The sequence below is a fragment of the Mesocricetus auratus genome, unplaced genomic scaffold (genome assembly GCF_017639785.1).
Source record: "Mesocricetus auratus isolate SY011 unplaced genomic scaffold, BCM_Maur_2.0 Super-Scaffold_100018, whole genome shotgun sequence".
In the NCBI taxonomy this organism is placed as follows: Eukaryota; Metazoa; Chordata; class Mammalia; order Rodentia; family Cricetidae; genus Mesocricetus; species Mesocricetus auratus.
The window spans coordinates 41,802,271-41,829,268 of NW_024429199.1; the positions used below are offsets into that span (position 1 = coordinate 41,802,271).

Consider the following 26,998-nt stretch of genomic DNA (forward strand, 5'->3'; position numbering starts at 1 on the left):
GAAGCAGCCGTCAAATGCATACTTTAGAGTCTGGTACATGCCTAGCACTCCACTACATTCAGATCCAATCATTCATCCCTGTGGCACGTAGACATATGCTAAGATGTGTGTTGCAAATTCCAGTGCCATGGAGTCTGTAAATGTTCTTTGGCTTTGAGGTATAAATAGGATGAGAACATGTTTTGGTGCTATGTGGGAAGAAACATAACATTATTTTTATACCCAAAACAGTTGGATTTCTCCTGGCGCTGTTGTTTTGTTTTACTTAATTAAAAAAAAACATAATGAGCCCTCTCACATTTCCAGGTACAGGGAGTGATTTTTAAGCTGTAGGCATAACCTGATGGGAACGAATTCACCTGTACAGCACTTTCTCATCAAACCTTCCAATGTACCTGATGTAGAAACCAGAGCCATGTAAGGATTCAAGGATATGGCATGACACATAAACACATCTCAAGCTGTAAACCAAAGTAGAAACTCCACAGTCTACTGTGGAGACAGAGGAAACAGAAGCCAGAGAGACTGGGATCCTACAAATAACCCGTATACTTTTGCCTCCATATAGATGAGTTGATAGTAATGGCTTGCTGCTACATTCCAGAAGATTCTGGGAGCCTGTCCCATCAGTAGAAGCACCCAAGATTTGTTGGTAACATATTCACAGTAATGATGGTACATGTGTGTTTTGAACACTTTGAAAGATGAAAAACCAATCAAAATTTACAAATAAATGCATAAAAGGGAACTAAGAAAGAAAAAAAAGACACAATGTCCCAGCCCATCTGGATTCTCCAGTTTGGAAGCTTTACTGGAGTCTGTCTGCATACCCGGCAAACACAGAATACATTCTATTAAAGTTCCATGAAAATAAAGTCACCACACACACACATACACACACACCAAAAAAGGCATCTGTAGAAATCAAATCATGCTTCCCAGTGGCATAGTCACAGGCAGACATGCTGGACTCCACACACCAGCTCTGCTCCTTTAAAAACAAGATCAAGCCAGAACTCTGACTTAAGAAGGAATACCAACCACAAGGTTGTCCACTTGCCATGACATCCTCCAGGTACCATTACAGGACCCAAATATCAGCCTCTTCAAAGCATAAGAGAGAGAAGGTCTTTGTGTCACCAACAAGAAGGAAGAGAAGGCAGGAAAGACGGAACTCATTCCCTTGCAAACTGCAAGTCAAAGAGAATTTCTGCTCCCTGTGGCCTCTGTCAGTTCTCTTTTCCAAGGTAAATTTCATCTCTGCTAATCTTGTAGAATAATACTAAAATTAAGTGCAGGATACAGCTTTCATCTAACACTCCTCTCTATGTATAGATTTTCAAGACTGTTTACTTGGGGAACCCCCACTAGACCTCCAATTTGGAGTGGATCCCACAGCCCAGGGAAACAGGATTACTGATGTTTATCTATGGCTTTATGGCACTTGCTGCTGGGTTGTCCGGTAAGCAGGGCTCACTCTCAGCATATGGGTGTGGGATAAGCACTCCATCCCAGGACCCCGTTAGCTCAGATTGTAAGTCAGGAGGACCCTAGGAACCTCAGGAGAGAAATGAATCTTCCAAGAGCACCATCTGTGGAGTTGGAACACACTGAGTCTCTGAAACCCTGGGCTCAAAGTAATCTAAAGAGAGAAGCAGGCTCCTAACATGTGTCCACTTCAGATCTCCTTCCCATCTCCGACGTGATTTATTAGATCTAATAAAACTCTGAGCTCCAACTTGAGGGAAATTTTCCTAAAAGACGTGGGAAACCACATCAGAGTAGAAAAAAAATATTTTCCTCTGTGTAGTACTCTTCGGTTGATATATAAAATTTGGAAGAGGGACACCATCAGTGAGTAGAAGAGAGAAGGAAGCTAAGTTGGCCTCTGCAATGAACAACAGCTGTCTGGAGGTGAGAAGGAACACACTCGGAAGGAGGGAAAAGCCACAACTCCAGAGAGTTCCGTGAACCCTGGTAGCCTTTAGTAAAAACTCGGAGAGGTGGTACCTTTGGTTTGTAACCAGTCAGTGACACATAGGTGGCAGCCTGGATAGGCAGAAGTCCCCAGAAATAGTGTCGGAACTGAGGTGAATGGTAGGACACCCAAGAGGCAGAGAACTATCCGGTGTCGGAGAATCCCGCACACGTGGTCAGGAGAGAAGCGCAGAGGAGCCAGACATAGAAGACCTTTCCTCTCTCAGAGCCTCTGGACATCTAGCAACCTCAATGCCTGGAGATGTTGCCGTGCATTTATATTTATTTTTATTTTTACTTTGGGGGGCGTGTATGCACGTGTGAGGGTGAGAGGACAACCTGCTCGACTGGGTTCTTGAACTCATGGCTCCAGGCTGGGCAGCAAGCACATTTACCCAGCTGAGTCACTTCACCAGGCCCTACTACCTATTCTTTGTGAGTAAAATTGTCCTTGGACTCAGTGGTACCCAGTCATTCACACATGGGTACCTGGATGTTTTGATGCTTCTTCTACAACCATCAAAGCATTTTAACCAAAAATGCCTAAACTCCGTACTCCCTAGGCCCTTCCACAAAAGTTAGTTAGCCCATCCTTGACCTAGATTTTTAAAAGCAATGGATATACCCAATAAATGTTCAGTCATTACATGTTGATCAAAAAATCTGTTCACAGAGGCTGGGGAGATGGACCAGTCTATCAAGAGTACATATGAGCACCTAAGCTTGGACCCACCAGCGTTCAGGTAAAAAGCCGTGAGCTGGGGAGAAGATTCCACAGGTAAGGCACTTGCCATGCAAGTGTAAGGGCCAGAGCTAAGACCACCCAGAACCCAGCAAAAGCCAGAAGGGTGTGGCAGCCTCCTTTAATCCCAAATCTCAGGAGGCAGAGACAGGGCCTGCCTGAGGCAAGCTTGTCAAATTGGTTAGCTGGAACTGGCGAGCTCTGGACTCTATAACAAAATCTGGCCCGATAAATCAGGTAGAGCAGTCTAAGAAGACAGCCAGCATCAACCCCAGGCTCGACAAGGATGTGCACACACCTGTGCACAAACACTCCAGGACAGGAGAATGATCAACACCCTGATTTGATAGGTATACATCCTCGAAGGTATTACATTATGATATTGCACCTCATGAATCCACATAACTAAAATTATAAATATGAAATGAAAGGGTGGAGAAATGCAGGGTGAAGGACAAAGTGCCATTTACCTGTGACCTGAAGTGCCAGTCATCAAAGCCACCATCGATTCAGGAGCAAAGACGTTCATATCGGATAAAGTTCTGGAATCCGGCCATGTTGTTTCACTTTTGTGTGGCTCATTAACGCAAATGAAAATGTCTCCAACGTCTGTGTCAAAACCATCCCAGAGAGTCGGTGGTTACGTGTCATGTGGCAGATTCACTGCCACTCCCAACCCCCCAACCCCCCATCACCATGCTGGTGAGTGCCGAGCCTTCCCACCTGTGTCTGGCCTTATTTAGAGGAACCTCGCGCATCCCTCATAAGTGCTGTGGAACATATTCATAGCCTGCCACCGGTGCCATGCCCTTGATCAGTGTGATGATGATTCCATTGTCACAAACCCCACCCTACCAGTAAAGAAGCAGACACAGTGATGCAAATGTCTCACACAATGTTGACACGGGCATTCAAACCCAGACTCACTGAAACCTAAGTACATTCCCCTGACATTTGCAATAGCCAACATTTTTTAAGTATGCAATAATCTTTTTAAAAAAAAACTATGAAATCAGTTGCACTTTAATATAAATGCATATTTTATTAATGGAAACATCAGTAGGTATTTGAAAATTTTTATATGTGAAAGAAGCATTTGTTCACTCTACAGGCGATGTTTGGCACAAATACCCCCTCTGATAATTCGGTATCTAATTCAGAGCTCTCCACCTGAAGACTGGAAGCACCTGGGGCAACCTTTATGGATAAGTTTGGGGGGGTTGCGGGACTCTTAGGAGGTGGGGCCGAACTGACAGACATAGGGTCACTGGGGAAGGCCTTGGTGCTTGCGACTCTTCATTGGTTCCAGCCAGAGCTCCTCGCTGACTGCCACCTCACACCCCTGTGGCCGTCCCCGCAAGCCACCCCCGGCACGGTGACTTCCATGAACCACATTAAATCCTCCCGCCTTGGCGTTGCTTTTGTGGAGTACTCTGCCACGGTGATAGGGAAAGTAGCGAGCACATCATGTCTGGTGGCTGCTCAGCTGAGCCACGGGCCCAGCCATTTCCCTCGTCTTGAGAAGACTCCCTTTCTCCTCTGGCCCTCCCTCCCAGGCTCCTCCATCTTTCATTCTCCTCCCTGCCTCTGTCAGGTGTCATGAGGAACAAATGACCTACTGTTCACAGACCATCTATTCTATGTATTTCAGGACCTCGTTTACCTGGATAGATTGCAAAGAGCACTGTGCCCTTTGCTGTCCTTATGAGACACTGAAATGTCCGACACAGAGCAAGTACAGAGTATGTCTGTGACGCATGGATAGACGACGGACAAACGGAAGGACAGATCACCTGACAGGCAGAGAATGCGTAAAACTGAAGGCCTAATTACTAACACTACTAAAGGAGTTTCTCTTTGCAAAATTACTCATTAGATATTCTTCTCTTGTTGTGGTAAGACACACAAAACAAAACCACCTTAGCCAGCCATGCTGGAGCATGCACACTTTCATAAGCGTAAGTGCGGTCACCACCGCCATCCATCTCCAGAGTTCTGTCCTCATCCAGCATGGGGACGTTCTCCCCGGGGAGCATAAAGCCACCACTCCCCTTCTCCACCCACTGGAGATCTTCCTGTGCCTGCCACTCCCCATAGGAGTGAACTCCTACATTGTTTCTCATTCTGTCATGGGCTTATCACACCAGACACAATATGTCCAAAGCCGCCTTCAATGTCATGATCCTCCTGCCTCAGCCTTCCTCACAGGTCTGCGCCGTCATGCCTGGCTCAGTTACTGATGCCTAAATATTTAACGGCGAGTGCTAATCGCTAGGAAAGAAACTGAGAGTGGTCAGAGGACACCAGCGGGCAACGCGTCATGCTCCAGCACTGTCTGCTCCAGGCTGGAACTCACACACACAGCCTTGCACCGACACGTCCGTTCCAGAATAAGGAACACTGTCTCGTACAGCAATGGAGGAGAACAGCTTTATTTCAGACACGCATGGTGCAAAACTCCTTCTTGTCTCACCAAATCCTCATAAGAACTCGGGGTTGGGACCTACGTGATTCCTACTTCAAAGAGAGAAGATGAAGCTTACTGAGGCCGGGTCTTGTGCCCTGAATCATGGCCAGGAAATATCGGGGCAAAGATTTAAACACATTGGGGATGATCAGACTCCCAAATGTCACATCCTTCAGTGCCTCCCACACAGTGTAAAGCGAAATCAAGCGACCAGCCCATCCTGAGATGGACTGAGCATGCTCAGTGTGACTGCAGAAGAACGTGCCAAGGAAGAGGCCCGGAGCTGCTCAGATGCATACGAAACAATTAGACTGTGAAAGCCTCCTTAAAGATGAAAGAACAAACAGACTGACTTTTGTAGGAGTGGCAAGAATTTCACGATCGGATGGCTTGTCACCAGGCTGTGAGTGTCATGTTCCTGGGGACTAGAGGAACAGGAGGGGCCCTAGCAGGTTTCAGTGTGAGGAAATGTGCAATCCATGCTCTCAGGGACCTCCCTAGCATGCAGAGTCCCTGAGGTAACGTTTGCAAAGCCTTTGAGCTCCTGCGAAGAGGGGTTCCAGAAACACGAGGTGAGTGTCATAAATATGCATAGGTATCTTATCCCCTGTTAGCATTCGTGTCCTACTGGGTGGAGTGTATGTCTGGCATGCTCAAAACTTAAGGGGCAATGTCCCCTTTGATTACAGGTCATTCTGCAGAGAACAACTTCCAACCAAGTCCTGTGTGCACGCAGGCGACATCTTTTCAACTCAGGCCAAGCAGAAAGTTTGCCTTGAAGAGGGGGCTGCAGTGAGGCAGGGTGCCAGCTTTCTATTTCCATCTTTCTAGCTGGTTCTCTGTGCCTTGCTTCAAAGGCTGAGTGTGTCTATCACAATATGTAAACTGCAAAGCCCCACGTGCCATCCCGGGTAGATGAAGTGTGGTAAAGGGTGACATCCGAGCCCCCTCCTTCCAGAATTTCTCTAAAGAGAAAAACGGCATTGAAAGCACCGGCATTCTGGGTGACGGAGGCATCTAGACATTGCAGGCATGCTCAGCAGTAATGCTATGCTGAGCTGAGCCTTCTATGGCAGACATCTCTCCTTTGTCTTCTAAGCGCTCCATCAAATCTACACTCCTTTGCTGTGGTCCACTCCTGCTCTCCTTAAAGAGGTTCTAAGTAAGGTTCACAGCCTTTTGCCAGGCACCCTGTCTGCTCAGGGCTTGTTTCCACACCATGGTACTCAACTCCTTCTCCAGGCTTTCTGATGCTCATCTGTCACAATTGCTTCAAAGCCACTTCTGGCTTGACTCTATCTTAGGAAGCCTCTGAGTTACTATGGTCTAAAACTGTTTTATTTCATGGCAGGCAGTTGTCAAAACATCTGGATGGATCCAGACTGGTTACCTGCTAGTCTTGATGCAAAATGGCATCGGCTCTAAAGCACTGAGGTCTACAGAGGAGACGGAAACTAACGGGTTCGCTGGTATGAATGTCAAGACGCAGAAGCCCTGTCTTCTAAAAACACAGTCATCCCCAGTTCCCCAGATAATGGTCCTCCTAGTATTTGCAGAGTCGTGATGTCTGTGACAGGCCCTTTACTAAGGCCTGCCATCCCCGTAAGTCTGTGTGCCGAAGACTGATGGAGGCATGAAGGGCTTTTGAGCCACAGGCATCTCTGTGAAGAGGAATAAATGTAGATACCCACAGCCACGCAAGCCAGCCTTGGCTCAGTCTCCTCTCTCATTTCAGCTGCCTTTGCAAACTGTGAGGAACAGGACTGAGCCAGTCTTAATCCTGAGACTTGGTTAGCTTTAACTGTCCACCTGATGAGTCTAGAGTCATCTGAGAAGGACAATTGAGGAGTTGTCTGGATCTTACTAGCCTGTGGACATGTGGGGGGTTCTTGAATGCTAATTGATACGATACGGGAGGGCCCTGTCCACTGAGGGTGGCACCATTCCCTGGGAACGGTGGTCCTGCACTGTATAAGAAAGACAACAAGGAGCCTGCAATGGAACCAGCAAGTAGCATTTTCCACCATGGTTTCTTCTTCGTGTTCCTCTCTGACTTCCCTCACTGCTGGACTCTCAGTAACCTTTAGAAATAAACCCATTTCTCCCCTTTTTGGTCAGAGTGTTTTATCACAGCAAGAGATGAAATTAGAGCAATGTGACAACAGACACATGCCATGAAGATGGACAGAGCTCAGCCCAAAGCTGTGACTTGGTCACTTCTGCTCACCAAGATGACCCCAATCTGCTTACAGTCATATAACCCAAGCCATTAGATGGCTATTGCTAAGGTGGCCAGAACATGGATAGACAGCCTGAAAATTGTGTTCCAGTAATCTGCCCTGAATGCAGCTCAAAGAGAGATGGGAAATGCCCAGCTACTCACTCAGTCAGCTCCTGCTTGTGGGGCTGGAAGCTCTGATATTGGTTCTGTCCACTCAAATACAGCAAGTGTGCAGTCATTGTCACGATAGGACAGACAGTGATGGGGACAAAAGTAAGACATGTAAGTTTAGAGGTGACACTGTTTTTTTAATCTGGGCTATGAATTTGATAGCCACAATTTAAAGAGACAGTAAAGCCCCCTGAAGCTTGAGAGAAACCCACAGGTGGGTAGCTAAGAAGGTAACACAGATGATCACACACCTAGAGGGAGACAATTTCAGGTGAGATGAGCTTGACGATCACGGAAACAAGGTGCAAGGAAAGCCTTCGGTCTTGATCGAGGGGAAGGGCTTTCCAGCCCAGGGATGGGACAGCCAGCGAAGTCTTCTCTGAAAGCCTAATGTCTGTGAGCCTTTGCCTAATGTCTGTGAGCCTTTGGGCTCTTGCACCAGGCCCCTGGTCACAAGTGCATGCCCACACACAGCTCCCTCCTTATAGTGCAGCGTCCCTGCTGACATAGGCTTTTCAGAATGGTAAATTAGCACTCAGCATACACATCCATGTTAGTCCATCGCCATAAGACAGATCCAGTGAAAACTGCCCTCCCTCATTGTTTGTCTCTCCCCTCATGAGAAGTAAACAAGCACTATTTAGTCGTCTTAGTTAGGGTTTCTATTGCTTTAAAACGCCATGACAGAAAAAGAAAGTTGGGGAGGAAAGGGTTTATTTGGCTTACACATTCCACATCGCTGTTCATTGTCAAAGGAAGTCTGCACAGGAACTCAAACAGGGCAAAAACATAGAGGCAGGAGCAGATGCAGAGGCCGTGGTGCTGCTCACTGGCTTGCTCAGTCTGCTTTCTTATAGAACCCAGGACCACCAGCCCAGGGATGGCACCACCCACAATAGGCTGGGCCCCCCATATCAATCACTAACTAAGAAAATGTCCTATAGGCTTGCCCACAGCATTATCTCAATTGAGGGCCCCTCCTTACAGATACCTCTAGCTGTGTGTCAAGTTGACATAAGATGAGCCACTAGTGATGACTGTCTTTAATCCAACAGAGGCAGAGGTAGGTAAAGGTCAAGGCTAACCTATTCTACATAGCAACTTCCGTGCCATCTAGATACACGCAGTGAGACCCTGAAAATAAAATACTAGGTGGACATTTATTAGTCTGTTTCCAACTTCGAAGCATGAACCATGGTAACGACTCAAGGCAACAACAAACAGGAGCACGGGGGGGGGGGAGAGCAAACAGTGACATGTTTGCCTTGTAAGCATGAAGACCTGAGTTCGATCCTCACAACCCGCTTCTTTGTAAAGAGTTTTGTGTGCACTTGTAATCCCAGAACTGTGGAGAAGGAGACAGGAAGATCTCTGGGGCTTGCTAGCCATCCAGCCCAAGTTCCAGGCCAGTGAGAGTCCAAAGAGAGGGTAGACGGTGCCTGCACAGTCAGGATAAGAACAGTCATTGCAGAGTCTAGGGAACTGGAGTCTGGGTTGTCCTCTGGCCTCCACACACACACACATACACACATTGCACACAGGCTCACCTGCATAAGAAAATATATACACATATACACACATATACACAGACAGTTACACATGCATGCATGAGCACGCATACACACACACACACACACACACACACACACAACAAGACAACTAAATTATTACACTTGGGATAAAAATGCTAAATTATTGCTTGCTCTGGATGTCTAGCTTGTAGGCAGTCTCTGGATAGAGCCTGCGTCCCTGTCTTTTACCTATCTAACTTTTATGTGTATTTGCTCCTCATTGATGCCTGACCTATTTCTGGGTATACGAACATGCAAATGTTTACTCACGTATCATGTACACAGAAATGAAATCAAGGAAAACTTTTCTAACCCAGAACAAGGCTAAATGTCAAAAGGCAAAGCTGCAAACATCAGTGCACCCAAGAAGGACATGCCAACCCCCTTCAGAACGCAGGCCTTGCAGTCCCCAGAGAGCAGTCACTGGTTTCCAACCATGTCGTCTGTGACTCGGCCACACAGCAGGTGAAGGAAGAGGGAACCATTAGACGTCTGAGGTCACCACTGCTACAGGACAGCTCACGTCTAGACATTATTGCAGTCACAGCAACAGTGATGGGCACCGTCAGCGCTCTCTCCCTGTTCACTGGGTAAGAAAAGATTTTTCATTTCATACATCATTTACAACTTGCCGCTGTGATTCTAAAAAACCAGTGGGCTTTATCGAGTTAATGAGCAAGAAAAACATATTTGGTGAGCGTGTTAATTTTGCGAAAGTTCTGCAGAGCCCAGGACATTAGGCAATGTGCACTGGGCATCTGGGCACTGCAGGGAGTCCACTCCCCAGACGCCCTCCACCCAACTCTGTGGGCACCTGGCTATTTACTAATAAGTCAGAAATGCATCTAAATTGAAACTGAATAGCAAGTGTGTCCCTCGCGCTTTATGGTCTCTGCATTGTCTTTGGCAGGGACATCTGGGACCTTGGGCCAAAGTCACCATGGGTCCACTTGAGTTTCTTTCCACATGCAAATCTTTACAGCAAGAAAAAGAAGCTTGTAGGGGCAGCTTTAGGGACAGTATGCTGAATTCTGGCATTGAGAACTTCCAAAATTATATAAGACAATCTCAAAAAAAAAAAAAAAGATCCTGTAACAAAGGTGACAGACTAGACGTTCTGGTGAAATGGCCCTGTCACAGGACCCAACTAAGACACCAGAGTAAGACTTCACTTATTAAAGAGTCCTTTATTCTTATCCTTATCTATCAACATCTCTGACATCTCAAGCTGGTTGGATACATCTCCGAATGAATCCCCTCTCCAAGCCGTCAAGCAGGACAGCCACAATAGATCTTTCGTGTCCCCGTCTTGAGTTTCAGCCTAAATTAGACATGAGAGATTGGATCCCAGCAAGAGCATGGTACTAACAGAAGTCACATCCACAACTGATAGGTGTGTGTGCATGGAGGGATGGGGGGTCCCCATCTACTTTCCACACGTGGCAGCAATGTGGAATGGTGTCTTATTAAAGACACGGCAGATGTTTGCCGCACTGTTAAATTACAAATATGTGAAGTGAATTGAATTTTAAATTGAAACACAAAATGATAGCTGCAACTTCTGACTGTCCCTCACTCCACACACAACTGACACTGGGAAAAGGTAGCATTTTTAATGTGCTATAAAATTCATTCACTGGGGATCAATTTCTGACTTCCTACCTATCACAGGTATGGTACCTGTAAACACACACACACACACACACACACACACACACACACTTCAAAACACGAATCTAAAACTGCGAGGGTGATTTTTGACTAGGTAAAGGCTCAGACAGTAGGACACTTCTACTGAGTACCGTTGTGCTAAGCAGGTTGTTCTGTTTGTCAGACAAAATAGGCTACTTCAGGAAAGATGCAAAATGAGTATGCTGTTTTGGGGAGGAAAATAATCATGATTTGTTGGTGAATCTGAAACAGGTTTGTGTGTGCATGTTTACCGGTGTCCTGTTCTCTGTATTACTAGGGTACTGATAAGACTTCCCCTGATGAAGAGACATACTTTACTTCCAGCGCTGACCCAGGCTCATTCCTCATGCCTCGTGTGCAGTTAGACTGTGCGTGAGAAACCAAGGGTTTGCAAAGGGTGTTTGGAGGAACAGACAGGAGAGATGAGGAGTGCAGCAGAAAGCAAGGAGACTAGAGGCAGTGAGCTGGCTCTCTACGAGGCTTTGATGCCTGCCTTGGGTGAATTCCTTTAAGAAGGGCCACACTGACTCTCTGCATCCTTCTTACATCTTGTTCTCCTCCTGAGGCCACCCCAGGCCAGGAGAGCAGCCAAGAGCATGCCCTGTTTTCAAACAAAGCAGAAATGCACACATCCTCCAACATGATCATTAGGCACTCAAATCACTCCCTACTTAAAGCTTAGGCTGGGCTGATCATGGTGGCACATATCTTTAATCCCAGTACTCAGAAGGCATACATGAGGGTATCTCTATGAATTCAAAGCCTGCCTGGTCTTGAACATAGATTTCCAGGGCAGCCAGGGCTGTCTCAAACAAACAAAGATAGGCTTGGGGACCTGGGGGATAGTATAGCAAGTATGAGCATTTGTCGCACAAGCCTGAAGACCTGAGTTCCAGAAGAAGACAGTGAAGTGGCCATGTTATCTGTTATCTCAGTGCTGTGGGTGGCAGAAATATGGCATTCTCTGGGCGTGCCGGGTCCCAGCCTAGATCTAAGTTCAGTAAAAGACCCTCTCTCATGGGGAAAGCTAGAGGGACAGAGAACACCTGACCTCCTCTGGCCTCAGCACAAGCAGAAAGATGTACACATATACACACATACACACAACAACCATAATGTGCAAATAAACAAATCCAGGCTCACCGTTCTCCTCCTGAAATCACAGATTCTGCAGCAGGTCATATCACTCACTGGGGAAAGCCCAGCAACATTCCCAGAAGTTCCTATGTACAATAGGGAAGAAACTACAATGAAAGAAAACTGAGAAGTCAGATAACAAAAAAAAACCTGAGAATGATGGACAGGAAGAAAAATATCCTAGCAAGTTTATGAATCTCTTCCTTCTTTACTTCATCACCTGGTCTAACAAGGATGAAGCAACTCAAAACCCATCCCATCCACCCATCCAGCTACCTGCTAGCACTCTGGACACACCCTAGGCTAATCCCCAATGAGCCTTCTAAGTTTGATTCCTTCCCCTAAATCCAGATGGAAATGGTGGCTTGCTTCCAGTCCAATAGAAAAGTGGCAGAAACTACTGGATAGCCTGTCCTATGATCGCCTCACATGGGACTCCATTTTAGCAGATGGGAATGAGGGCTTGTGTTGCTGGATCTGGCACATTCAGCAGTGTGTCCTCACTCAGAAAGGTATCCACACACTCATTCCAGAACACTGTGGTGTTATGTCACATGACAAAAAAAGATGGCACCGTTTCACGCATTATGCTGTGGCTGCCTGTGCAAGACCTGCATAAGATGCAGCCGGTTGCCACTCCAACATGGATAGGAGAGGGGTGCGTGAGCTCCCACCCTAGCTGAGAAGCTATTGACAACTGATGGCTACTAGGGGAAAGTCCATTTTTCCTTATGGGTGTGGTCCCTGACAGGTTGACCATGCTACTGTGGATGACCCCACCACCATGCCTACATGGACTAATTCGATTCTGTGGGTTATAAAAAAGAGGAAAGGATACATGAATGCTATGCCTTTACTAAAATGCATAGTGTAGATGGGGAAAAAAGACCTTGCAATGAAATTATGGCAACTACCACACATCCTAAATATGGACACAAGCCTACACCTTTCACCCTGGGAAATCTTTCTCAGGCCAGGCCTGGTAGCACAGCAGCAGATGAGATTCTGGGAAGGGGAAGGGAGACTCCACAACACAAGGAAGTCCCCATGTGCTGGTTCTGAGGAATGGAAGCCACGTATAAGGAATGAACAGAGGTTCTTAAGAATCCCAGGAAGCCCCCAGCTGACAGGATACCTGGAGCCTGACCCCACTCTACAGCAAGGAACAGAATTATGGCAACAACCAGAGTAAGCATTAGATACCACAGCCTCCAAGAAGGAGGTCAGCCCATGCTCATACCTGTGGGACCTGGAACAGAGGAACCAGCTGGGCCACACTGTACACACACAGTGACACAGAACCCAAAGGAAAAAGATGCTTTTGTGAGTGGCGGGTGTTTGATACTCCTAATTCAGTAATCATTTGTTACACTGGAAATAAGAAACTTATTCACCGACCTCAAAGAAATAGGCTGCTGCGTTGTGAAGGCCAGGAGGTGAGGACAGTCCCAAAGAACCCCTCAGTCACAGGCCACCCAGTCCTACCAACCACATCAGCCAGAGAGAAGAGCTCTCCTAGGACTGCCCAGGGAGCAAAACCAATACAGTGAATATACATTAAGAGGGTTTGTTCAATCGGCTCACATGCCATGGTTAGAATAGACCAAGAAGAGTAGTCTCACACTGCACGGGCTGAGAACCCAGTGGTTGTCATTCCATGAGGCTGAGTGCCTCAACAGTCCCCTTATGAAGCAAGCCTGGGGGATGCCTAGGAAGAAACTGACCTCCAGTCCTCATTGGAAGCCCAAAGAAGCTCCTCAGTGAAGGAAAGAAGAGGAGCAACAGGGGAGGTTAATGGCCATGGGGGATGAAGAGCAAGCAACCAAGAGACCAAAGGGCTCTCCCTCTTCCAAGCTCATGTACAAGGGATTCTCCTATGACAGCTAAGGTGATCAAGACAACGCCCCCAAGACCTGTACACAGGACAACCTGAGGTAACAATCCCTCACTGAAGCTTTCTTTCTCCCCAAGTGACTCTAGGTCATGTCAAGCCAACAATTAACGCTAAACATCACAGGACCTGAACAGCAGGCAGCAAGTCAACCTGTCCCATGCCTTCATTGTTTCATCATAATCTGACCCAGGGAACCTGTAAGATGTTCAATGTTGCCTTAAATGTTTTAAAGGCTGTTTGAAGCCACCGGGGGTTATGGCTTCCCGTAAGGAGCTATATGTAGCTAATACATATCTTGTGGTGACTGCCATTCATGCTTCCTTTTGACCATATCATCCCAGCACCTGAGCCGATGCGTGCCCAGTCAGGACTGGGAAGGCAGAAGCTGCTGGGTAACACGCAAGAGTTTATGATAAGGGTCAGTGCAGTCTGGCTGTCGGGCGCCAACACGCAATGGCCTGTTCCCCTCACATTTGAGATTGCGTCCCTCAAGTCCAGAACTCAGGCTGCCCCTTCTGGGGTTGTTTTCCCATTCTCCAATGGGACGTCACACGGTCATCAACTCCCTTGCAGGACGTCTGTCATGAAAGCGTGAGCATAGGTCATATAAGAATCATCTTCCTCACTGAGTTAAAGACATCATCAGACAGGATCTTTCTTGTGGAGAGACAGTCCAACTCAGACAGGCTGAACAAAGCAATCAAATGAATAAGCAGATGCCAAATGGTGGAATAGTTCATGGCAGGCAGAACTGGCAACGCTGGCCGCTTGCTGCCCTTGACTGTGCCCTCCTCCGTTGGCTTCATGTGCCTGTTGGCTCTCTTCTCCCGTGTCAAGATGGCAGCCAGGATCCAAGCTCCTCCTCTCCTTTCACCGTAAAAGCACAAACTAGTCCTCCAGCTGCCATCAGTTTATTTGGGCGAAGCCACAGCTGAACAAGAAGGGAGGTGACAGTCAGATACCCATAGCTGAGCATGGGGTGCAACTGGCCCAGTCAACTTGGGCAGGCTTGAGTGAGTGGAAGGAGACCCTCCTTAAAGTCTGGAAGCTGTGACAGGAGAATAGAAACCAATGTTGATTGGTGAAACCAGACCTCCATTTCTAAAGGCTATTTTACCGGGTTTGACTCCACATACTACAAGCAGTATTAGAAGTGATCTGTTTTCCAAAACACACAAGCCTGAATTGTTTCTGACCTAAGGATGGCCCGGAAGACCCGCATCTGCGAAGTCTACTCCTGCTAAGTCTGTCATGTGAGCCAGGCTGGAGAGTGTGTGCACTCTCTTAGCAACAGCATCTTTGAACTTATGTTTAACAAGAGGATGTCCCCTGCTTCTGAGTGACACCTCAAGGGTCATCTCCTCACTTGCCATGATTAAATGGTCACCTGCCCCTCTGTCCACTGCTTCAGACACAGAGTGACAGCCTCTGCTAATCCCCTAAAAGAGAGGAGGCCAGGAACTGACAGCCGGGCAGGGTTTCACACACTTCCTCACCCCCCCCCAAACTTTGCTTTCAAAAGAAAATTCTTCAAACAAACCAGTCACAAGTCCTGAGTCGGTTGAAGTTTAAAGACAAAGATACCTTTGAGTTTTCTAAACACATTCTGAAAGAAAAGGTTATTTTTTTCCTTTAAAAAAATAAAAACAGATGAATTCTTTTGGTGTTCAAATACAGCCAAACGGAGTTTCACTAAAAATTTTCCCCTGAGTGTTAATTGGCAATAGAGACCAGACACTAGATATTATTTTTTATCTGAAAAGATTTTCTTAATTCTTTCAAAAAAAAAAGGTACCATCAGACAAAATGTGGATTAAAAAAAAAAAAGCTGCCTTAGAGCCTAGCACTAAGACACCCTCAAATAAATCGTTCACACTGTCTTGTCAGACATCATTTTTGGATTCAGATGATAATTTTAGTGGAAATCATCCAGATTTCTGTGAGGTAGAAGAGGCACTAAATCTTTACCCCATTTCAGAAATAAATCACCCCGTTCCCCTTTTTTTAGCGACCTGTGTCTCTTCTAGAATACTGGGGGGAGGGTATGTTTAATCTCCCTGCCAGTGATGCATATGTGTTATTTTTCTAGTACCTGGGTATAATTATCAGTGTTATTTTAATAATCAATTTCAGTATAATGGCAGGATTTGCTTCAGTTGCATTTAAATTATAATAACGCTCAATAAAGAGGAAATGAAAAAGAAAGAGAAAATATCATTGGGAGGATTACCAGAACGCTCCTACAAAAGGGACCTTTTTAATTTTCATGAGGTGATAAACTGATAGCCTTTTGAATAGACAATTAGGCTCATAAACCCGACGCACCAAGGGCTTAATTCACAAACACACATCATCACTAATACATTTGCAGGGCAACCGTGTGCTTAACAGGATTAGAATACAGCAAACCATTCATTATTAATGGGACTGCATATTGCCTTGGTCTTCATCCCTAGATAGACCAGTATTTAAATCACACAATTTAGCTCAATATTTGGAGTTTAGTTCTGTACATAAATGGCTCAGTGTTTCCCCGAATAGAATGAGGAGTTTTGACTACTGGACACTGTTAGCCCGCTTTAACTCCTGTTCCAGCGAAGATAAGGATTCTGGAAGTTCGGGGCCTTCCTCCTCCAGTAATGAGTTGAAAGGGAGCTAGCCCAGCTATCGATGTTGCTCCTACATCAACAAGATGTAAGCCCCAACCTGTTCCAGGATCACCATTTGCAAATGAGGGTGCAAACAAAATCTGGTCTAAGTCAGGGGTAGAATTTGCAGAGTTGTGGTTTTAACAAGACTCCAGGTAACACCATCCCACAAAAATGATATGAAAGATGCTCTCATTTTGCCTTTGGGGGACTGCCTTTGGGGTAGGTATACCTAGGTGGTATGATTTGTGAGCCAAGTGACCACAGATGGTTTTGCATGTTTGACCATGAAACCTGGAGGAGAGTGGCAAACCATGTCACTTAGGCTGGGACCATGGGGTTTCCCAGGACACAGATGTAGAATCAGAAAACCCTGATTTTAACCCACACACCTATGAACACTTGATTTTTGATAAAGTAGCTAAAACTATACAATGGACAAAAGAAAGCATCTTCAACAAATGGTGCTGGCATAACTGGGTACTGGTATGCAGAAGACTGCAGATAGATCCATGTTTATTGCCTTGTACAAAACTTTAAGTCCAAATGGATCAAAGATTTCAACATAAATCCAGCCACACTGAAACTTTTAGAAGAGAAAGTGGGAGATACTCTTCAACAAGTTGGTACAGGAGACCACTTCCTGAACATAACACCAGTGGCACAGACACTGAGATCGATAATTAACAGATGGGACCTCATGAAACTAAAAAGCTTCTGTAAGGCAAAGGACACAGTCAACAAGACAGAAAGGCAGTCCACAGAATGGGAAAAGATATTCACTTACCCCACATCTGACAGAGGGCTAATCTCCAAAATTTACAAAGAACTCAAGAAGCAAGTCTCCAAAACACCAAAGGATCCAATTAAAAGGTGGGGTACAGAACTAAACAGAGAATTCTCAATAGAGGAGGCTAAAATGGCCAAGAGACACTTAAGAAAGTGCTCAACATCCTTAGCCATCAGAGAAATGCAAATCAAAACAACTTTGAGATACCATCTTACTCCTATCAGAATGGCTAAAATCAAAAACACCGAAGACAATTTATGCTGGAGAGGATGTGGAGAGAGGGGGAACACTCCTCCATTGCTGGTGGGAGTGCCAACTCATACAGCCACTTTGGAAAGCAGTATGGAGATTCCTCAGGAAAATGGGAATCAATCTACCACAAGACCCAGCAATTCCACTCTTAGGCATATATCCAAAGGAGGCAAATTCATACAACAAGGGCATCTGCTCCACTATGTTCATAGCAGCATTATTTGTAATAGCCAGAACCTGGAAGCAACCTAGATACCCCTCAACTTAACAGGGGATAGAGAAAATGTGGTACATTTACACAATGGAGTATTACTCAGCAGAAAAAAAAAAACAATGGAATCTTGAAATTCGCAGGTAAATGGATAGCACTGGAAGAAACCATCCTGAGTGAGGTAACCCAGTCACAAAAAGACAAACATGGTATGTACTCACTCATATATGGATTTTAGACATGGATCAGGGGAGTGCCAGTCTGCACTTCCACTGACAGAGAGTCTGGGAAACAGGAAAGAACCTAAAGGTACCCAAGAGAAGAGAAATGAGGCAAGATCCTCTGAACAGATGGGGAACACGGTGAGGGGTGGGGGGGGGGAGACCTGGGAAATAGAGAGGGGGAGAAGTGAAAGAGAGAGTAGGGCATGGATGAACAGGAAGGTTGACTGGGGGGGTAGGATAGGGGAAAGAGGGAATCATAGGTTAGAAGACGGATCAGGCACCATTGTGACCTCTAGTGATCTAAACGGATGACACATATTGGCAAGCTAAGCAATAGTGTAGAGCCCACCTCGAATGCCCATTCCTGATAGTGAACTTGATGTCTATAACCATCCTGGAGCCTTCATCCAGTGACTGATGGAAGCAGAGGCAAACACCCACAGTTAAATACTGAACAGAACCCAAGGAACCCAGCGACAGAGAGAGAGGAGGGAAGAGCAAATTGGCAAAGAATGGGCTGGAAAAACCAGCAGAGACAGCTGATCTGAACAGGGGAGAGCTCTTGGACCCCAGACCGACAGCTGGGAGGCCAGCATGGGACCGATCCAGACCCCCTGAATGTAGAGTCAATGAGGAGGCCTGGGCTACCTATGGGGTCCTGAGCAGTGGATCTGTGTTTATCCCTCGAATACTAACAGACATCCTGTGTCCATAACACAAAGAGGGATGCTCTCTCTGCCTGGACTCTTAGGGAAGTGCCTGGACCCTACCCTGAGTGAAATGACAGACTCTAGATATCCCCTATGCAGAAGGAATTGGCAATAGGGTGGGAGGATGGGGGGGATAGTGGAGGGGTGCGGGAGGAGGGGAGGGAGAAGGAACTGGGATTGACATGTAAAACAAGCAATTTAAAATTAAAATAAAAAAAGAAAATTCCCCAACGTACACCCCAATGAGTTGGTTACCTTAGCAAATCAACATGCTCGATAGGATTTCAGCATACTCTCATCCTGCCTAAGGCACCTGACTGGTCTAATAAAAAGCTGAGGCCAATAGCTGGACAGGAGAAAGGTTAGACAGGGTTGATGGGCAAAGAGAATAAGTAGGAGAAAAACTAGGCTCTAGAGAGAAGAAGAGATGAGACTGGGGAGAAAAAGGGGATGTTCCTGGGGCAAGATGTCAGGCAGCTTCCAGACAGACAGACAGACAGACAGACAGGAGAAGCAGTGAAAGTCAGACATACAGAAGGAAAGAAAAGTAAAAAGCCCCAAGGCAAAAGGTAGAAAAAGAGAAAGGGGTTAATTTAAGTTAAAAGAGCTAGCCAGAAATGAGCCTAAGTGAGGTCAAGCATTTATAACTGATAAAAAGTCTTCGTGTCATGATTTGGGAGCTGGTTGATGACCCAAAAGAGTTAGCCTGGTACAAAGCTGGGCATGATCTCAGTCCCTGTCCCTCCCTACCTCTCATTCCACCTGTAGCTGCTATGCCAGCCAGAGCCACAGCTATGGCACCAGTGCAAACACTGTGCCCACCTGGGAAGTCACAGCAGGCCAGCTGGGAAGGGAGCAGACCTGGGAGTACAGCCAGTCCAAAGGTCAAGTTGGTGAGAATCTCCTCTATGACACAAAGGTCTTTCAGAGGTTGCAGCTTGCCCTCAACCTCAGGAGAGACATGTGCCAACACACCCAGAGGGCACTTGACTACAGACAGTTCCAAGCCCACCGCTCCATGCTTTTCCCAAGGGCTCACCACCCCAGTGACCTCACCCTTTGCAGCTTGAGGAGTAAAATCAGCACACAGTTCCCTTTCCTTCCTTGCAGTCTCACACTGGGTAGTTTTTGCTGAAGATCTTGGGGACCTCACCATATGAGTTTTCTCTTTCCTTGGTAAATCATGAATTCTTCACCTTGTCGTTAAAGGAATCACTTCCCTGGGTCTCTTTGATATTTCCAACTAGCTGTCATCATTAAATTAGCATTGGAGTCATACTCCAAAGGATCAAGGACTGCTTGGACAGTCCATCCCTGGTGGAAGAGGTCCCAAGTGGAAATGAGAGGGACTGTGCAGAATGTCACCACTCAGAACAGGGCACAGTGTAAAACTTAAGGAACTTTTGCTGCTTTGATTTTTTTATTTTCAGTTCTGGGAGGTCAAACCCAGGGTCTTATACCTGCCAGACAAGTGCTCTGTTGTTAAACCATGCGCGCGCGCACACACACACACACACACACACACACCAGCTTATGAATTCTTCATTTTAGGCAATTTCCATTTAACAATTTCTCCAAAGCAACTATGGGTACTTGAAACCATGGGAATGAAAGGGGGAACAATTGGACCGTCAAAAGTGGAAAATGGGGTGTATATTAAAATTACTCATGTGTACTTTCCAAAATAAAACTATCCCATTCACTCGCACGGGTTACTGCATAGGCTTAGTGGTGTGCCTGGTACACTCCTAGTGTTTCCAGATAAAGATCTCAAAGTCCACAGAAAGCTCCCAAAACCTTGTCTCATCCTCCTGCCCCAGGCTACAAACTGGCTGTATTCCATAGCCAGTTAGCCACTGTGCCTCGTAAATGTGACTGGTAAACCAGGCAAGCTTCCTACAACAGACAGACAGACCACACTGAAGGCAAAGTCTGGGAAGGAAAAAAGTCCTAGCTCTGCTGTGTCATTTGGACGACCCACACTTCTGTGTCCTCATCAGTAGCACAGGGCTCACACTAAGCCTGCCCCAGATTAGTGTACGTGAGGACATGACCATAGGGGCCAGCATCAGCTCCCATGCCTTTTTCCTTGTCACACACAACCACAGCCAAAATCCCACGACTATTGGCATTATTCTGCTTTAAAGGGGGTTCCGGGACTGGGGTAGCAGCTAAATGGGTAAACTATTTAACTTGCAAAAATGAATACCAGAGTAAGGTCCCCGGAAGCCACGTTGAAAACCACCTGTGTGTGGTGGCACATGATTGTAACCCCAGAGCTGGGGACATGGAGACAAGTGGGTCCCTAAGGGTTACTCAGTGAGTTCCTGACCAGTGAGATATCCTGCCCGAGAGGGGAAAGTTGATAGCCATTGAAAAACAGAACAGCAGAAGTTGTCTTCCGGCCTCCACGGACGGACAGACAGACAGACAGATGGACGGACAGGGGAAGAGGTGGAGGAAGAGAAAACAATGACTCTGCCAAAGAAGCAGCCATCATTGAACCTCTCCCTGGCCTGTCCCTTCTCATTCCCCCGTGCATTTTGATGATTAGCCATTTCATTATCTTCCTAAAGGTGGACAGTTCCAGTGGGTGTCACTGATAAATGAAATCTTCTGCCACAGGTGTAACCTGGAAATTATTATTCTTCTCGTTAGAAAAGCAGCATTTTCTATACCACAGGAAGAAAATATTTACCATACTAACCCCTTAATTCCCTTCCTCATTAATTATGAGTGGGTAGTGGTACATACCCATCCTCTGAAATCCAGAATGTTTAAGTCTCAGTGTCTTAGTTAGAGTTTCCATTGCTGTGATGAAATGCCATGACCAGAATCAAGTTGGGGAAGAAAGGGTCTGTTTGGTTCACACTTCCACATCGCTGTTCATCATTGCAGGAAGTCAGGACAGGAACTCAAACAGGGCAGGAACCTGGAGGCAGGAGCTGATGGAGAAGCCACGGAGGGGTGGCGCCTACTGGCTTGCTCCTCATGGTTTGCTCAGCCTGCTTTCTTCTAGAACCCAGGACCACCTGCCCAGGGATGGCACCAACCACCATGGGCTGGGCCCTCACCTATCAATCACTAATTAAGAAAATGCACTACAGCCCTGCCTATAGCAGATGCTATGAAGACATTTTCTTAATTAAGGCTCCCTCCTCTCAAATAACTTTAGTTTGTGTCAAGTTGATACAAAATTAACCAGCATGGCCAGTGGCAGACTAGAAACATTGTAATCTGGAGAAAGCAAATTTCAGTCAACATACACTTCTTTTCTGTTTCCTGTGCAAGTTTCAGGGCCCCTGTAGGCCCTGGAGATTGAGGCTGGATGCTTCTCTTGCCTCCCTGGGGAATCGGTTTGCTTCCCTTCCATAGCTACCATGGACCTCCTTTCTGAACGCTCAGAGCTGGTCTTGAGCTGGTGGACGAGCACTGTTGTTAAATATGGAATAAGGACCAGCACGATGGATGGAGCACAAGCCATGGTGAGCATATTAACCATAGTTTATTATAGCGAGACCAAAATCGGGGAGACAGACATGGCAGAGAGAGAGAGAGAGAGAGAGAGAGACAGTCCTTTAAAGGGGTCCTTTGCACCTGCATGCAGACTGGTTCTCACAGAACTCTGGGCTGGCCAGAGTGCTGCCTGAGTGCATCCTGCCGGGTAACAGGGCAGGCCAGCGCGATGTCTGAACCTTTCAGACACTTCTAAATGCGGCATGAGTTGAACTGAGCCTACTGGAGCCCCATCCCACCAGACTTCAGAGAGACATTATTTGGAAACAAGGTCATTGCAGATAAAACTGGCTAAGTTGAAGTCACGGTGCAGCGAGAGTGGCATCCTCACATGCCGTCTCTGAGACGCCAACCATGTCAAGAGGCAGAGACAGAGAACGCTGAAAAGGAAAGAAGATGGAGGCGGACACTGGCTCTGTAGATTCTAGAATGGTCTGAGCCACCTGGTTGGTGGGTGTAGGAGAAACTGCCTGCCAGCCTACCCAAGCCACAGGCGCCCTGCCCAGGTGCCCAGGCCAGCCTGCATGAGCATGTGTGGCAGGCACTTCCTCCTTGAGTCAAGCCTGCCTCTACCCTGGAGACTGCTGAAGAGGAGATACCTGGCCAGAGACACCAATGAGGAAAGGACACGCAGCAGAGTCAGCCGCCTGAGCCAATGGGACCATGGGAGGGGGTATAAAGGCAGGCCTAACTTCTTTTTTTTTTTTGGTTTTTACGAGACAGGGTTTCTCTGTATTGTTTTGGAGGCTGTCGCTCCAGCCAGAGATCCGCCTGCCTCTGCCTCCCGAGTGCTGGGATTAAAGGCGTGCGCCACCACCGCCCAGCAGGCCTAACTTCTTTAATAACCGAGTCTGCAGCACGCTCTGCTACTCACTGATTCCAAGTGCCTATGTCGTTGGTGCCGCGTCTTCTCACGCCCTCCCCCAAGGGATGTCCCAGCAGGGTCACCAGTGAGACACTGGTATCCTGACAGCCCTGAGAAACACAAGGATGCGTAGCCCTGGACCCTGGTGTCTTGTTAGCTCCCGGAGTGTGGAAGAAACCTAGACAATGCCCCTCTCAATCCTGCCCCTCCACTCACAGGCTCCTCCCACCCGTCACTACATAGTCCTTTACTCCTCTGCCACTCAGGAGTCTAACCTGCACCAGAATGACCCTTCCCCCAGCTACCGCCCAGCGTTCTGACCCTCTGGGGTTTCCATTACATGGCTGAGGAAATCCAAATCTGCTCAAGGCTTGTGGAGTCCCACAGGGCACAGGCCTCCTGTTGCCTCTGGCTTCCCCTTGGGCTGCTCTGGTCTGCAGTACTGACTTTGCAGGGCCTTCCTCCAACTCCCATCTGCAGTTAGGCCTCAGCCCACGAGCCTCTCCCTCAGAGAATCGCTCGCGGCTTCTGGCTTCCCTTCACACTCCCTGGCTGACCCTCGTGGCATTTGTCACAGCCACAGCCATGAGTCCCATATTTATTAGTGTGGGGTTATTTGCTGTTGCTCTTTTCCGCCTTTCTCTCCCTCACTATAGGCCCCATCTGAGCAGGAACAATATCCATTTGTTCTCCTGGTGCCGGCAGAGAGCAGAACAATGTAGGGCTCCTAGGAGGTGCTCTGTAAATATTAGTGGAATGATCCAACCTCAATGCCTCCCTTTGTGGCATGATGAAGTATAGGGATATGTTGGCTCTAAAATAAACACTATTAGCCTGGGCTGGGCTTGGTTCTCATTCGATTCATACCAGGAGAGCCAGACAAGCTCAGCACTTGGGGGGAAGGGGGGTAAGGGATGGAGGGAGCCATGTCACCAACTGCCACCTACAGAGTCATACTATTCATCTGAACCCCAGTTTCTATAGCTTGCAGGGAGACACTGGCCATGAATTCCTGGTGGAGGATACTGCACAATGGCCCCTGAGGCTTTCAAAGCTCTTCCTGCTTAAGAACAATTTACTAAGCCCAAGAACAGCAATGTGAGATGGGGTCACAAAGACAGTGCCTCACTCTTTCGCTGATGGGCTGAGTGCACATTCCCGTGACTGACCACGGGGCTGCTCTCCTTCATGGTAGAGGCCTCACAACATTGCAGAAAACAGGGCTGAGTTCAAACTCTGAGTTAGGGACAAAGCCGTGTTCCTCCAGCAGGGACCTGATCATGTCATTCATTTGGAAATATTACCTGGATTCTCCCAAAGCCACCTCCTCAGTCATGTGACCATTTTTAGCAGAGGCAACAGAAGTAAGTGGCAACTCTATATGGTTCTTGGAACAAAAGGACATCCACCTGGTGTCATGAAGGCAATTTCAATTATCTATTTGAAGCTAAACAAATGATTTGATATTTTTCACCAACTCTCTGCCCATCTAGTGCAATGAATATTATCTGGAAGTCAACCCAGGATTGAAGTCACCTCTATGGTGCCAACAAACCCAGTTTGTCTCTTGATGGGGGAATTCCTGTACATTTGTCAATAAAGTACTGTTGAGCCAATAGGAATCTAGATAGGTGGGGCTAGGAGTCCAGGAGGATTCTGGGAAGGAGAAACACAGGAGTTCGAGATGTGACACCATGGGGTAGGAGCCCAGAAACTTCTCCAGTAAGAGACATACTTAGATTAACAATTATGGGGTAATTATTTAAGTCAGAGCTAGCCAGTAAGAAACAAGCAAGGCCAACAGCTTCATAATTAATATAGCCTCCTATGTGTTTATTTGGGACTGATGCAGCTCTAGAACCAGGCTGGCGGGAAGGCTACTCTCAAAGAAAAAGCTTCTCTTAACATAATGGTTGTCAGGAGTGGGATTGAATTTCCACGCAAAACGACAAAAGCTTTAAAGGAATTTTAGAAACAGAATAACAGAGAGAAGCACAGAATTTTGGTAGCAGCATTTTTCTCAGGTGGGCTCTGTTTTGCTAGCAACAAGCCGAGATTCACGTGGCTCGCTTACCAGAGTCTTCCTGACTGGGCATGAAAAAAAAAAAAAAAACCAGCCAGCAAGGTTGTTTTAAGAGACTCTGCTAACGATTGAAAAGTTGTACGTACAGCTGGAAGTGGCAGCTTTTGCTGGATGTCAGCATGGACTGAGGCGGTAAGCTGAAGTCACGCTTACGCCCGCCATCTTGACGAAAAACCGGCAGTTTAAAACAGCCACGGTTTTACAGATAAGACACGTGGCCAGAAAAACGTAAAGATTTACAGTAAAGTCAGACTTGGATAAACAAAACCTCTAAAGGTTTACAGTGTGTTTAAAAATATACGTGAGATTGAGAGACAAAATGAAACGGCAAAGTGGTATATAAATACAAAAGCTGGCTGTGGTGGTGCACGTGGTAGGATTTACTCCAGAGGCAGAGGCAGAGGCAGGCGGATTTCCAAAGAGAAATCCTGTCTCAAAGAAAAATAAATAAAAGTAAAATAAATAAAGTAATAATAGATAAATAAATAAGCCACGTAAAGATGGAAAATACACAGAGAGTCTGGATACTGTACACTATTGTGTTTTTCAGTTTTTTGCTTGCTCAAGAAGGAACTGCTACTAAAGTACACTTGATTATAAATGCTGCTAAATTAATCCAACTTCTATCTTTTGAAAATGCCTTGACTTCAAAATTTAAGTATAAAGATATGTTACTTGGGAAAGGAGATTTTACTTATGTTTCTACAGAAAATGAAAAGCTGAGGATTCCTTCCAGGCTTCTGTGGTTTGATGAACCAAGACCCCCAGAAGCAGTGGGCCAGATGTTCCAACAATTGAGACAGCTAAGATGATGCAGCCTTACAGACCACAAAAATAAGAACGTATACAGGTTTCTGAGTTTTGTCATGATCCCCATGGTATGAACAGCGCCCTCTTCCAGCAGGAAGCAGTTTGGAATGAGCGACGTCCCAATTCCCATCTTGTTTATAAATCTTTGTTTTCATTTAAATGGGATTGTTTATAATTGATTAATGAACACAGCCAATCTTTTTTAATGGTAAAAAGGGGAACTATGGTATGGGTATTGCTTTTCATTTATTGATACAAATTCAAGGTCAATTTTGTGATGTTTATATTTCTCCTCTTGATTAAGTATTGTGCTTATACTGATCTTTTAAAATGTAATGCATAATACAGACTATAGATAGTTACTTATAATAGAATTTATAGTTAGGTAAGTTAGGTTTTTAGATATACAGAAATATATTTGAGATAGATAAACAGTCTTCAAACCTTTCAAAGACCTTCAGAAAATGGCATTTAAAATGGTTTAGGGTTTTTCTTGACAATGAGAAATGTCTGCTCCTGGCAGCACCAATTACGTTTGAGATGGGCATCGAAGAAACTTGCTTTGGAGTTTGCTTTCAACATGGCAAGATTAGCCATTTGGGCAAGAAACTGCTCTTGCCTGTACTGCTTGACTGTTGTTGTATAATCTGGACATGCAGGACCCACAGGAAAGTGACTGCTGAACTCAGTCTTACAGGGTTCCTGCTTCATGGAAGAGTCTAGGAGACTTTCTGCAGGACAAAGAAAAATGACTGACAGACTGCCAATGCAGATGGACAGTTTTGAAATTTCCTGCTTTGCTGAGAAATCTTCTGGATACATTGTGGCCTATGGGCTGAAGATTGATGCCCCAATGTTACAGAGGAACAGAGGAATCACATGAGAGAAAGAGGTGACTGTCCAGGCAGTAAGATGTCTCTGTCAATCCTAATGTTTATATATTATCCTTCTGTGGTCTTTGATAGAGTTGAAGACAGATAGCTATAATTATAGTTTTCCTTAGTTATGATAAAAGAT

The 26,998-nt window shown here is 46.2% G+C and overlaps 2 long non-coding RNA genes across 2 annotated transcripts in view; one reads left to right on the top strand and one right to left on the bottom strand.

Annotated features, from left to right (window-relative positions):
• Positions 1-3,195: 3,195 nt before the first annotated feature.
• The window catches only part of LOC110340103, a 127,891-nt gene continuing 104,088 nt past the window's right edge, over positions 3,196-26,998 (bottom strand). The window contains exon 4 of the long non-coding RNA XR_005869498.1: positions 3,196-3,328. This is a non-coding gene — a long non-coding RNA (uncharacterized LOC110340103). The remainder of the gene's footprint in view (positions 3,329-26,998) is intronic.
• Positions 5,466-7,297, top strand: LOC121132840. The gene is made up of 2 exons (XR_005869501.1): positions 5,466-5,758; positions 6,538-7,297. It is a non-coding gene; the product is annotated as an uncharacterized LOC121132840 (long non-coding RNA).